Raw genomic sequence first — 15,538 nt, forward strand, 5'->3', positions numbered from 1 at the left:
AAGTAATTTTTTGTTTGAGATATAAAGATAATTGATTCAGCAAATCATTAACGTAATAGTTGACAGAGCACTTGTTCACACACTGCAGCAAACCCTTGACCTGTGTGTTGTGCCCGTAGATGGAAAGGCATGAAGAGAAAGTTTCCTGTCACAGCGTTTTGCGTGGCACAGCCAGTATGCATTTGCAGACGAGTTGTGCTGTTAGTGTACCTCTTACCCAGCCTGAGTGTCCCCATAAAGTACTGCATGTACCACACAATGACACTTTTCATGCACTCCAGTATTCTGGAAATGCCTTCCTGTGTCCTTCTCCCTTCCCACATGCTCTGGATGGAGTTGCTCTTTGACAGATCCTGTCACATGCAGCCCAAAGTGCGAAAATCTCTCAGCCACAATTTCCCAGGCCCCTGCCCAGCACCAAGCTGCTGCTCCACCACAGCTCTGCAGGATTTGTTCCCAAGGCCCAGCACCATATCAAACACTAAATTGCTCCTCTTGGGCACAAAGAAAGATGCTGGTGGAAGATCTGCCCTGCCTCCCTCTCCAACTCTCCGGAGTTTCTGCAATCACATCATAGGTCTGGCAGCAAACCTGCAAACCCTTGGCAGAGATCTGGGGAAGGCAGAATGAGAGAGGGGAGAGCACAGGGAAAATGTGGGAAAATAAATGCAATGGGACCTTGTACAGAGCTTTCCTCGCTGGGTGCCTTTCAGTGGCACTAAATACATAAATATGGGATATACAGATATAGAAATACATGGATATATTTACACACACCTTATACACACACATTAACCCACAGAGTAACCAAGGATAAAGAACCATTTCTTGTTGCATCCCAACATATCACAGCAGAATTAGCCATGTTTGAGGTATGTTCACCAAATCTCTAAGGTTTCTTCCAACCCAAACTGTTCTGTAACACAAGACAAAATAAAATCCTGCTGTGATAGTGAAGGGACACCCCTGTGGCTGCAAGTCCAGGTTCACCACAAAGAGCCACCCCCTCCCTCACTGAAGAACCATCAAGATCTCCCCATTCTCCTTTTGGTCACAGCATCCCCAGCCCTGGACACTATGGAAAGAGGCTCCTGCTCTGAAATTACAGGCCCCACTGCATAAACTTTAAAAAAAATGCAGTTTTAACCAAATGACAAATTCTCAGCCGCTCATTCTCAGCCACAAAATCTCAGCCCTTCACAGAACATCACACTCCACTTCCCAGAGTATTCATACATTTGCACTGCTGTATTGCTTTTAATTCACAAGCCTGTTTATTAGAGTGGATTTAAGAATAGATAATATTTCTAACATATTTTTAGCAGTAAAGAATTTAAGGGAAAAAGGCAGGAAAAAAAAAGTTGGTGAAGAAAAACAGCATTGCTCTTCAATGAGCTACAGACCCAGTCAGAATGTGCTTGAAATCTAAAAATCTCATAGATTCTATTCCCTCCTCAGAAGAGTCATTTGTCAACCATTAGCACATACATAGATTAGGGTTTGGATTAGAACCCAGTTGTAACCAAAAAGCCCTTTATCTTCATCAACATCACCCCTACCACAGCGCTTTTGCTAATAGGACGACATGGAGAGCAAAAACAGTGGATGCCATATCTCTACAAATCCCTCCTTTTCTCTCTCTTTTTTTTTTTTTTTCCTATCAAATCCTTGATTTAAATTCCAAAGCACAGAATTCAACACATACAAATTCAATACTACCTCAAAAAGCAGAGTTTGCTCCTACTAGGCCAGATCCTCTGCTGGTACAAATCAATACGGATCTCTTTAGCCTAAGTGCATTTACATTGTGAATCCGGCCCCTGGGATCCCCAAGCTCACATATAGGAAAAGTCTGCTTTTAATTAAAAAAAAAAAAAAAAAAACCTAACTAAAAGGCTTTTCAAATGTGAGCTTACAGAGGGAGAAGGCCCCTCTGCAGGTTTATTCTGGATTATTTGTATTTTCATAGGAAAAAAAAATCACAGCCAACCCAAAACCTGGATGGTGACTGCCTTGGTTGAAACACCTTCACGATAATTTCAGTTTTGGCAGCACAATCTTCTGGGAAGCTTGCCCCAGTTTCACCAATTTTTTTGCCTTATAGATAGGAAAAAAAATAATGTTTAAAAACAATTATTTTGATATGTACAAGCCAGAACTGAACTACAAGTGCTTTGCTTAGCAATTTCCTTTATGTTAAATGATTCAAACCATCCTTCAAAGCAAAGCATTTACAGAACAAAATAGTTGTTTTGAAGAAAAATAAAATATTTATTTTGACACAAGAGTCTGCTCCGTCCCTTTTACTATCTGATTTCCTAAGGTTTTTTTTTTCCTTTTGTTTAAAAAAAAAAATTAAATTTTTTTTGCACTGCCAGAGAACAAAAATAATCAATTATTCACACTACTCTAGATAAACCATGCATAAATCATGAACAAAAACATACATTCATTCCCTCTGCTGTAAACTACTATTTGGTGAAAAGCAGAATTTAACAGGAGCCTGAACTTATCCTCTGCCTCCCTTTGTCTGGTTTTTCACTTAAGGTTCGAGTACAACAGCTTGGAACTTGGGACAACCTCAGAGCAGCTGCACTCCTTCCACGTTGTTATACTACCATCTACTGATAAAAGGATGCTACTTCTCTGGGATTTTTACCTCCCGTCCCCATCACCCTGGTGCAACAAGCAGTATTTCAACTCAATCAGAGCTCGAAAATGAGCATTTAACTGCTGCTCCAAGCCTCAGCACCTGAACGCTTTTCTGCAACATGAACATGCTCACGGAGGCATCAGCTGCTCTCCAGACCCCTTGCAGAAAAGAAGGGTTTGGGGGATTTCTATTTGTTACTCCCTTTGTTTCTTTCAAGGGAGAAAAGCTAAGGGATGGGAAACTATCATCAAAACCCCTTTGTCAACTTGAAGAAAGGAGGATGGGTTGGGCTTATACTGAAGTGAGGAAACATTAAATTGGTGCTTTAAAGAAGCTTGAAAGTGCACGACATTAAAAAAAAGCCAACAATAACAAGTTTCATTCTATAAAATATTAATTCCCCCCATTATTAATAGCAGGGAAGGGAGCAGTTTGGCTTTTTGCAGCATCCTCACACCCCTCTTGGGGTTTCCTGGTGCTTCCAGCGAGCTGTCCCCAGTCAGCATCCAGCACTCCTCTGGGATTACTGTTCTGTTTGACCAAGGAAGGGAGAACAGAGAGAAAAGCTGAGGATTCTTTGCAGGATCTCCAGATGAAACAATTGGAAGTGCCAGTTGATTTCACATCCTTTGCCCTTCTCAGCTATACCCGAAATAGAAAGAGTGGCAGGCACCTTTTACTGTAATCAGTGCACTACAGTGATTTGGGGCTAATTAGATGTTAGTAATTAAGAAAAGACTGCTGTGACAGATGTTTTTACAGGTTGCATTGTTGATTCAAGAAATAGGACTGTTCACCTTTAAGTATTGTCAGTCACATTTCTTTAGCTGGGAAGAATTAAATGTCAATTTTATCTTGCTTCATCACTACTCTTTAATCAATGTCGATGCATCACTTCCCACTATCATTCCCCCATCAAACACTGACCTGGAAATCTGACACTGAGCTTTTCAACACTAGCTCAGCTAATTAAGAACTTTGTTATTCCACCTTCCATCTTTTAAAGGAAAGTAAGAAAAGTGCCAAAGAACCTTTCGCTTTCATGCGGAAAAGCATCAGCAGGGGGTTAATAATAATTATTAAAATGACTGACAGCTGGGGCTATGCTATGATTTGGCCCAGCCCTGTGGTCCTGTAGACACAGAAAGGTAAAAGCTAAGAATAGTCAGTCCCTGAATTACAACAGTGAATAAATGGGGTTTTAGGAATAAAAATAACTTCCTACCCTGAGACTACAGGAGCGAGAAAGGTGCTGATATTTATTTTTGCATCTGACCCTTTCAACAGGGCAGCCAAACCCTCCCCACATCACTGAGAAGCAGCAGGAGCACTCGAAGCCTTCCCAAAGCAGCCCATCATGGACACTGTGGGCCACCAGGAGGGAATTAAAGAGCAGGGCTGAGCTGTATCCAGATGGGTTTACTGGATTTTCCTGCACGCAAACAGAGGAGACTGTTTAATACATGTACTGCCACACATTCTGGGAGCCCTAAGCACAGATTAAGGTCTCAGTATTCTGGGGCCTGCACAATATGTCAGCCCCAGTCCCACAGATCACACAGCCTGAGTGTGAGAAATAGGAAAAAAACCCTATGAAAATGGCAAAAGCAATTAGGAAATTTTGATCGGTACCGTGTCACTGTCACTCTGCCCTTCACAGGCTTTTAGAGTTTAAATATTACAAAAACACCTCCTTTTGAAGACACTTCCCACCTTTCCTGAGCCCAGGGGGAACCCATAAGACCAGTTACTGCAAAAGTGTTTGCTAGAAAACTCGGCAGGTAGAAAATCAATTAGTTGTGGCCTGTCAGAAGTGGGCATAGACTTGTCAATACTGAGTAAGAGTGATAAGCAGGATGGTTACGGACTGTGAAGGCTCTTCAATAAAGAGATGGTCAGGACTAGCGATGAGGACTGGGGAGGCAGAAGCAGGTCAAATCTCCTTGGGCATGGAATCCAGCAACAAGGCAAATCTGGGCAAGAAATCTGTTTCTGCCTCTAAAAGAGAAATATTAGATACATTTTCTGAACATAAGCAAGAACAACCAAGGCATATATTTGGCTGATATATGTGTTTTCTTAATCAACTGCAAACAGTATCAGGAAGTTCAAATTTGGCTGATCTGACTCCTTAGAGGTGGGGGAACAAAAACACAAGCACTTGGCGCAAACTATTGCTAATATCTCACTCAGAAGACCTAACGACCCAAGCAGACTCTGAAGGCTTTCACAAGGATTACTTGTATGAGAAAGACCATAATTTTTTTGCACAAAAATAAAGATTCAGAACTCCAAATATATTTTAAGGGTCAGATTTCTGGTAAAAGATGGAGAAAAGATGCAGGTAGCAATCTTTATCACCCTTTTCCAGGCCAACATTTTCTTTTGTAACTTTCTTTGGGAATAAAAAAAAAAAAGATTGCTATGGAGCAAGCCATGCTTCTTAAAAAGCTCACCATCTCTCTCAGTGTTTTCTCCTAGCTCCAAAGCAGGTGTGTGCAGCAGCTCCATCCTGCCCCTGCCCTCATCCCAAGTCTTCAATTCAAGTGGGACTCCAGGCAATTCTGGCTCTGGAGGCTCCGAGTTCCCAAAACCTAATGGTGAGCTCCTTCTCAGCTCTAAAACCCACCAAATCCCACTGCAGGGAAGCGCAGATCCCTCAAGTTTTGAGCCTCTTCACTTTTTCCAGTCCGTGAGCAGGACGTCTCAGAGAGAAAACACGCAGCGGAGGCCCGGAGAGCGCAGGACCAGGCCTCGGCTCGGCCACACACGCTATTTCTGCTGGTAAATCACAATCTCAGGAGCTCAGCCTCTCATCTGGCAAAGGGAGGCTCATCAATGTACAGATTTTGTGAAGATCTATTCTCTAGCATCTGGGGAAAGCAGCATTAGAGGATCCACAAAGGCACCTCGGTAACGCCGTGGCGCCTTCGTTCCCACCTCGCGGATTGCACTCCTCCTGCGGCGCAGCGACCTCGATTCTGCAAACTGTGTGAGCACAAACTGACAGTGGAGCTGGTTTTTCCATGGTTTGCAGAATCAGGGCTGATACATCCATCAGAGATACATCCAAACACACAGCTGACAAAATAAATATCTTCTTAGTGCTCCTATTATCATCCAGTGTTTTGGGGCCGGCTCATAAAGGCGCTTCTGTGCAACAATGCCTAAGCAAACTGGGCTGATTTAAGAGGGCTGAGGGAACACTTAGCTGAGAATTTCCTGGCTTCAGTCAGATGCAGTCAGAACGTTAAGATTATATTTCAGTGTCAGTATGTTGTTTTTATTTGCTTTATTAAATTTGCTTTAACTTGCATTGACATTTTCTTCCCCTTGTTACTCAATCTCTCAGCTGTAGAGATTCTGTTTTGCCGGACTGTTTTGCCATTTGTTTTGTTTTGCCATCAAAAACAAATATTAATGCAATAGGAATTCTTAATTTTTTTATCACCAAGAAGTGAAATCTAGCCCCAAATGATGATGTTACTTGGCTTCCAGTCCCAGCCTGGCCAGACCAGTCAAGAGATTTTTGATTCAGTACCACCAAAACACAGAATTTGCTGTCTCAGGCCATGCAGTTACTGCATTTGGGCACCAAAATCCAGTTTAAATTCCCCACTCCCTCTGTGACAGATGGAGCAGTAGCACTGCTAGAAACAGCACTGCTGTTACAGATTGCAACCATGGAAAATCTTCATAGTGCCAAGTTTTTTAAAGGTAACTTCAGTGCATGCAGCATTGCACCTGTGAGTGTTACTGGGGGTCTAAGTGACAATGTGATGGGATTTCCTCACTGAAAGCTCACTTGGAAAATCACTGCACATTTAAGTCACACACTGGTGTGTGGCACATCTCTGCTTCGTGCATGATAAAAGATTTGGTTCTGCAAGAAAATGTTATTTTCAGCTTTTTAAAGGCCAAGCAGTTAAAGTTTCAGATTTGATTGTAAGCAAACATCCAATGAAGAGAACGAATGTCCACTTAAAACAGAGCTTTATATCAAGCAAGAAATTGTTCTAAAGTACCAAGGTTTTTTGTAAATTAAACCAGTCCACTGACCTTGAACATTCTTCTGAGACTCTGGGTGGGGCTTTGCAGAGTCACAGGGATTGATCCTGTACCACAGCAGGGGTTTAGCCAGGGCTACTGCACTCACATGGAGGCTCTTTTGTACATAGGAGCTCTCTGGAGCCCAGCCCCTGGCTTCAGTAGTGTGCAGAGGTGGAATCTGGACAGGACAGGATATAACTAAGGATTTTTAATGGCTGGTAAAGAATGAAGCCCATGACTGGGCATTAGGGCTGTGGTGCACCAAGCTATGTGAGAATTAAGTGCTTCATCAACACTGTGCCCTTAATCCACAGTGGTAACATTTGATTTTCTTCAGACACAGCACTTCACTGTCACATTTGCCTGGGATCTTGCCCAGAGAAGTGAACCACAGCACCAGCCCCTGCTCTTTGCTCTGCGAACACTGGCACCAGTCCCAAGGATGCAAAAGTCCTGACACTGGTGTCAGGAAGCCACATGAAAAGGTGAAACATCAAGTGATGTTTCTAAAAGAAATCACTGCAGGAGCTTTTCATTCACCTTCAGCTTCCTGAACCTTGAGGCCACACTTGCTTTATGCTGCGCAGTTTTCCTTCTTGGCTCCAGAAACTTTTGCCTTTAAAAACAAGAGCTGCAACTCTAGTTCCTTCTCTTCCAGCCAGAAGCTACAGCTTCCAGGGAAAGACCAAATACTGCAGCAAAGTTTCCAAGGTTGCCAGAGGTTTGTCCCCAGCTGTGTGGGCAAGCTCTGACCTGGAGGCCGTGTCCTGGAGCCAGCTGTGAACAGCTGCCCACGGGAGCCACACGTGCAGACACAGCAACTCCTCCGGGTCTGCACCACCTTAAGGATGGAGTTTTCTTTTGTAACTCCCATAAAAGGGTTTCTTTAAAAACTGGGGTTCTTGCTAGTAAAGCCTGCCAGGAGGAGCTGCTGGTCTTTTTACGTCATGGTCCAAAGGGCTGATCACAGAACCAAGGCATCAGCCCCTTTGGAACAGGATTCATGTCATGATGTACAGCAGTGAATACCCTCCAACACTGCAGGAGAGCAGTGTCACGTTTGTTAGGAGGGAAAATCTGTCAACGTGCCTGCAAGGCTACTGCTGCATGTCCCCTGCACTGAAGATCATTTCCAACCCATTAAAGGCTTTTTAAGGCCTGGATTCAGACCCAGCATGACCCTGTGCAGCGTGGCAACTCCCAACACCCACTGGCCTGGCTCTGCCCCGGGCAGAGCTGGGAGGATGGCAACCAAAGTCTGGGATTGATTTTACTGCGTGGAGGGAGGACTGATGCCTCTACACTGAGACTTCTCTTTCCAAAGGCCAGAAAATCCCTCCTGGTCACTGCAGGACTGAGCCCAGTAACATCTACCCAGTAACATCACACAGCCAGGTGTAGCCCAACCATGGTAGAATTCAGCTTTTGCTTCCCCTTTTAAAAGTATCAATAGGAAAAAAAAAAAAAAAAAAAGAATTTTTAAAAATCCAGTTCTCAAGCAGCAAGACCAAGTTAGTCCATCTCCTCTCTCCATGCCTCTAAAGCACCCCAAAAGGGGATAACCTGACCCACACAGTCCATCCTGGAGGGCTGGTGGGAAATTTGGGCATGGACACAGCCTCCAGCTACCAAATTAAATGTAACATTGACCTGCCCAGAGCCCCCAGCACTGCATGATGGACAATTGGTTCAGACCAAGCCTCCTGCTTGGTCTACCACAGCAGTCTAGACATTGCAAGTACAACATGGCACTTTTTCTACACTAATAAACCCATAAGGGCAGGGAAGGCTGCAGGAAAAATGAGAACTACCGGAGCAGAACAGCCCCCGAGTTTTTGTTTATCGCAAACTAATTAAAACAAAAAGCATACCATAACTCAACCCTTAATAATAGGTAACCAGATGTGTCATTACTTGACCATGCTATATTGCAGCACATATATAAAGGTTATAAGATTATTTTTCAAAGCAGCGTGCCACTGCTAAGGGTTTTCTAGCATTTTTATAACACACTTAGCACCTGAAGGAATTTTACCTACCAAGGCTAAAGCAAAACATGGCTAAAGCTAAAGCACACAGTCCTTCAACACAAAAATGAAAATGTCAGCATACAACATTGCACAGTACACCATTAGACACCATTCCTATTAATAGAAGATATTTCCTCAAAGGACATTTTTTTCTGTTGATTATAAAAAATGTCCTGAATAAGGCAAAAGGTGCCGAAGTGACAGCAGTGGGCCTTTTTTTTTTTTTAATGTACAGAGTTTACTCAGACCCAGCCAAGTGCAGAAAAAACCCAATATTTACAGAGGTAATAAAATATCACAGTGTGAGCAATTTACCTGATTGCCAAAAGGATCAGGAACAAAAGTAAAAGGACAGCACTAGAAAAAGTCCCAGGCCTAAATCAAATAAAGCCTGTAGGATTCTAAGACCCTGCAGAAACCACTTTCCATTACATATTTCTCAATGAGGGTACATTGCTTATGTCTGAAACCACATGGCCAAACAGCCAAACAACTCAAGATCCACATGTTTTTTATTTCATCTCGCTGTCAATCACTTTTCAATCCACCTGACTGGGGTTTTCCACCCTCATCTCCAATACCTTTCCTGTGGCTTGAATGTTCAAATGTCCAGCACTGATCAAACTCTTTCCCCGTTAAAGCCATCGTGGGCACCAAGAGGATCCATGTGATGCTCTGGGGAATGACAGGCAAGAGCCAGCAGAGGCTGCAGGTGGGTAAAGATCCTTCCAGCACGGCTGGAGCAGGAAAACAGCTGGGAAAAAAACACTTTCTGCACTGGCCTTGTCTCTGCTCTACAGGGACCCAGAAAGCAGCACTGCAGCTGGGCAGATAAAAGCTGTGGGCAGAGGAATGGCTCCAGAGCTGGAAATGGGAGCTCTGCTGGGTCTGTCCTGTGCAACATGGAAAGAGATCCCTGAAGATAAACTTTTTTTTGGCTTGTGGTTTACTTATGCTAAGAAAATAAACCAAACATATACATAGGCTTGGCTTAGGAACAAATTAAAAACCACAACAGTGCCTTGAATGCAAAAACTCTTCTGACTGCTGCGCCCTGCCCAGAATCTCCTGCAGACTGAAACGCAGGGTTTTCTTTCTGAACCATAATTAATGTTTTTGCAATATTGCCTCAGAGTTCACCAGGGCCATCTGATGAATCTGACTAATAGGGAAAGATGCTTTTAACCTGTGGGCTGCCAGACAGCTGGGTACCTCCTCAGCCACATATATTTGGCTGTCAGGTTGAAAGAAAGGCAGCAGATTCAGGGTTAAGCACTATTCCTGTCATGATTGCCCTGAACTTGCCCAGTTAAATTGCAACAGCATGGGTCTCCATAATTATCTAATTGTTAGTGTTGTGCCTTTACGTAATTTATGATGTAGCATTAAAGCCTGACCCCTGGTTTGAGATGAAGTGCAGTACTGCTGACATCCAAGCTCAAATTAGTAGGTAAGTAAGCACCCAATTAACGATTATGCCACCGAGCTTTCATTTCAATCTGACCACACTGCTACACTAATCAGTTTTCTAAGCCTTTCACCTTCCCCATAACTAATAAGCATTTCTCCTGCTTTTTATGTCTGCAAAAGCCTTGTTATCCTCATAAAAAGCACTCCAAGATTGCTGCTTCCAGTAATTCCTGCATTAAGCCGCTGGCCAGTGGCATATTACCAGCTCTCCAGCCACCTGATCAGTAAAATCCAAGGCATAAAGCACAGGCACATTGGCATTCTACAGCAGGGATAAAATCCTTGCAGTGTAGAGGAGTTATCTTAAGCCCAAAGCAGTGCAATTTAGGTGAGAATTTGGCCCTGCCAAGGATCACTCAGCTTCACAGGAGTTTAAGGATGCAGGACAAAGGACTGAACATCAAACTACATTTTGCAGCTGGCTAAACTCTGTCATCTTAACAGAAACAGTGAACAAGTCCCGGAGCATCAAATATCTGGAGTTTTAATCTTGGATGAGTGAATTACCTTGCCTTTGCCATCAGCTAGGAAAATGCAGTGAGTGCTTTTGCCTGCACAACTCAATCCATATGTTGGACACTGCCTCACCTCCTGCATCGCTGCACCACTAAGAACACCCCGTTCCCTGAAATTCCAAGTCGCAGAGCTGAAAATCTGTTCCTCTTGGAATGAGATCCCCAGTTTTAAACAGATATAATAAAGATACAATAAGAACTCAAGGCCTGGGCAATAATATCTGCACGATAGCTGAGGTCAGTGCTGGAATGTGAGCCTACAGGGGGAAACAAATCTCCACTTCCCTGCAACCCCTTCCTCTTCATTCCCTCTTCACCTGCAGTTTTCCAGAGCTCCTCTAATCTCTAAAATGTCTATTTTCAAGGCACTCATAACTTTTTTTCTTGGTAGCCAGCTATTTAAGACTCTGATCTCAACTGTAAAAGGTACAGCTTTGAGAAATCTACTTTTTTTCAAAGGAGGAAAGATTCAGTCAAGCAGTGCCACTGGGCCAGACAAGCACTGCAAAGCTGCAATTAAACATAGAAGTGTGCTGTAAAACACAATTCCAAACCAAGTGCAAGGAACCAGCACTTGGATGGAATCACATGCAGTTGGACACGAAGGCATAAACAGGTGCAGTCAGCAATGTCAGGAGAAAATTTAAAAAAATAAAAAACAATAACACATAATTAGTGTCAGCTCAAGATTTGAATACCACATTGGGGAATGCAATAACAAAATAATGTTACTCACAGCAGGGAAAAAAATGGTAGGAAAAAGCTGCGCATTATAGGAAATGAGTTGTGTGAAATGCGTAAAAAAGCTGACAGAGTCACACAGCTATAGAGGCTAATTTCCTGTTCCACTGCGGAGACAGCCCTGATCAGCTGGACTTAATATAGCCTTCTCCATGGCAGCTGGGTCAAATTGTGGCCTAAGCACTAGAAAATTGCCTGCCATGTGGATGAGTTTAGTGCACAATAAGCTGTGTGGTAAATAAACTCGTTTAGCCTGGTCAGATAGGATGCTCAAGAGTTTTATGACACGTCCAGATAGACACAGCCAGAGAGCTGCTGCAAATTGGCTGATTCAGGGCAACTCTTTCAAGTGGCCCAGTTTTAGGGCTCCACAGGCCATCTTCTGCATGACACCAAAAGGTTCTAATAGGACCCACCCTTGTGGCAAGGACAAAACACCCTCACTTCTGCAAAACTCCAATAGATACAACAATCCTTAAAGCAGTGCTTTCAAACACCTAGTTTAGAAGGCATCTCTGCAAACTCTCCTTGGCTGGTAATGCCCACAAGTCAGGACACGGTTCCCAGCAGGTTTTAAAAGCTGTCCCCTCTTTCTGGATCTGGCTCATGTACAATAAGGTGCTGATTCCCCAGCCCATCTTCTGTCAGCAGCTTCATCTACCAACTTACCCACCCACCCCGGAGCTTTTTCCGTGGCACTAATGAGCACCCCGGTGGATTTGGGACTGGACTGCCCACTCATCTCCTACAAATTACCACAGATTTAAAGGAGAAAAGCTATGAAGGAATCTATAAGGACATAAGCCTGGGTTTTATAGCTACCCTTGCCCTGGCTGAGTCAACAAGAAAGCACTCTACCTGACTAATTGGGAGTCACTCTGCCTTCTGACATCCGTGCCTTCAGCTCTTATTCCGAGCTACGCAGAGGAGACTTGGGAATGTTTTAAATTATTGATGAGGATAGGAAACCTATCTCTGAAACGCCGTTGGCAAACTCTTAATATTCTGGGATTTGGCATCAGGAAAGACAATGCCTCTGTCTCACTCATGCTGTTGATGCCTCTAATTTACTCACACTATAAAATTACAGTTTCTGATCATTTCCATTCAGGATGGAGAGGCAAATGGAAAGTGCATTGTTTATGGCACTGAAAGCTTCCAGGTAATCCATCTTTGGCACGGGAGTCTGCAAACCTTTCCATTTGCAAAATTTTCATTGATGACAGGAGTCCTCAGAGAAGCTGACCCAAAGCAGTCAGTTGCCATAAACACATTGGATAATTATCTTAATTATTTATAATAGCACCAGTAAGCAAGCCAGCACTGAACTCACAGGTCCTGCCCTGGACAGCTCACGTTTTAATCAGACCAGAGCACAGTGTGCAAGAGGCAAAGCAGGGATGACATACAGGCTGCCAGGTGAGTTTATTAATATTTTAGAAAAGAGTTCATCAGTAATAGAGTTTTAATATTTTCTGACCATTTGGCATGAGAATGTTAAACCTGACCAAGCATCACATAGCAGAGATATTTTTTGCTCCGCATTTTTTAAAGGCAATATATTCAAACATGGCAAAGCCCCACGAAAATCTTCTAAGTATTTTTTTTTTACGCACGTGATTTCAGATTGATGGCTTTGGCTCAGGGTCTGCTGTGTCCTCAGAGATAGGAAAGCTGAGCAAAATGTATTTTGGTGCCTTGAGACTGGGACAAAATTACCAAATCCAGAGAGAGACTCATTCACCAAATCCAGAGACTCTGCTGACTTTTGCCTTTGGTGGTCAACGCATCATTCCTCACAAATGGCATTGAGGTAGATACAAAAGGAATTAATTGCACCATCCTCTAAAAAAAAGGCTCAAGCTATACCTGCCATTATCTGAAAGGAGGACTAATGGGAGATGCTGCACCCCCTTCTTTGAGAAGAGGAAGAGGTCAAGAAGGGAACAAGAACCAACTGAAGTCATATGGCCTTATGACATATAGGGACTTATCACCTGTGCCTTGGGACTGATCCCTCTCAAGTCCCAGATTCACTCCCTTATTGACAGACATTGGTTTCCTACTCAATCAAGTTTCTTCAGGTGTTATGTGTAAACACAGTGTCCCAAAATCTGCCCAAAGGTATAGCTAGCAATGTATGCATCTACACACAAGTACTATACACACACACACAGAGTCTGGCCTTCATGAAAACACTCCTACCTAGTAAGGGCACCTGACCATACTGAGAGCAGTGACAGAGGTTGAATTTGTCTTTAACCTAAGGATTTCACAAGTGCTAACTGCCAAAATGTGTTTTTTCAGCTGGTTGGTGTACTGGTTGTTCATTAATCAACCATTTTTATTATCCATTAGTGTGCATTAAGTTAAAAAAAATTAATTTGGAGCAGGGATCCCATTCTTTTTCTCTTATCTAATTTTCTGTTCTCAGAGGAAGTTTATATTTTTCCATTTGAAAGAGATAGAATTACTGCAAAAGGGTCTGTCTGCGCTGACAGATCTAGCTTTCGTTTCCTCCTCAACAGCTGGGTTATTATTAGAACTGGCAGAATAATTCATAATGAATAATTTGACACTTATTCTTCCATACATATATCACAAGTTGCCCACATTTATCTGTTACTCCAAATTATTAACCATAGACTGTGCCAACAACTCCCAGAGGGGTATTACTGATACAATATATTCCTTGTGTTTCCCCCTTGCCTCCATCAGGAAATCCTTTCATTAAAGTCAGAGTGGAAAGCATTAATTACCCCTTATTTAAAGGTAATAACTCATCATCTGTAATCGTTCCTCAGAGACAGATGCTCATATGATGACCCAAACTACTGCCGAGTTTGCATTCACTGTTGGATGCAGATGAAAATTTACCGAGAACCCAAGGAAGAACAGTTTTAGCTTTCTGGGTCACGTCCTTGCAGAGAGAAATTTCTGTGGGATTATGGCCTTTTCAGGACTTCTTGTGTCCCTAAGAGATCACTTCTGTCTTGTCTAAATAACTCAGGAGTCATCAGAGTCTTTAAGCCACTGAGTGAGATGATTGCACTGTGAAGGCTATATTTTCAAAGGTTAAGTGGGATTTTAGCAGGTGAATGAACTTCATTTTGGTGCCAGAGCAAGGAGAACACAAGCGAATACGATCTTTGGTAGTGTTATGTGCAATCCCTTTTGTTACTTTTAATTTGTAACAGCACAAGTCCAATGCAGCTCCAGGGACACATTTCTGCTAAGCCCTGAGGTAAATCAGCACACAACAAGAGGAAAAGACAGCCCACGGCCACATCCACTGAGCCTCCAACCTTGTGCCTCCTCAGCTGAAGGACAAACAAGCATTCCTCATTTTTCTAAAGGACAGAGAGAACAACACCATCTCTCTCCAACTCCACCTTAGCGGTGCATATGAAAAAGAACCAGTCAAGACAATCTCTGCCTAGAGTAGGTACATTGCTCTTGACAGCTCTGGACAGCCTCAGGTACCTACTGGCATTAATATACGTTGAAACCACTCACAAAATACTCCAGCAGCCTTGTAAACCAGAGACAAATACCAGCAAACGTAAAGGAACTGCCAGGTGCAAAGCCAAGTCAGCCTATGGCATATGGATACAAATACAAAAACCAAGGGCCCAGCCCTTGGAAATTACAAGAGCTCACTGTTGTCTGGCCCAGACTACACAAAGGTTTTTAGTTATTTCAAGCTCAACAGGTGAGTTTAAACAACCTTCTTAACACAAAACATAAGGCTAAAAACCAGAAGTTAGCTAAACATATTGGCATTCTGGCACCTTATGCTGAATAATTCATACATAAGGTACTGTAGAAAAGAAACATATGGTTTTGGTCCTCAGTGACTTTTTAAGCAGAATATTTAAGAACCAACCTCAAATGTATAAGTCCAGCAAAATACATCTTGTGCAGAATGAAAAGGGATCATTACAACTACAGTCTGTCTCTCCCTTCAATATTTCCCACAGAGATTTAAAGCCTTTACTTGATTCTGTCCCGAAGCAAAAGAGAAACACTTACAAAAATCTCACCTAAGACAAGATTTAGGGTGTTATCCCCGTTGTCCT

The sequence above is a fragment of the Hirundo rustica genome, chromosome 13, assembly GCF_015227805.2.
Source record: "Hirundo rustica isolate bHirRus1 chromosome 13, bHirRus1.pri.v3, whole genome shotgun sequence".
NCBI classification, from domain to species: domain Eukaryota; kingdom Metazoa; phylum Chordata; class Aves; order Passeriformes; family Hirundinidae; genus Hirundo; species Hirundo rustica.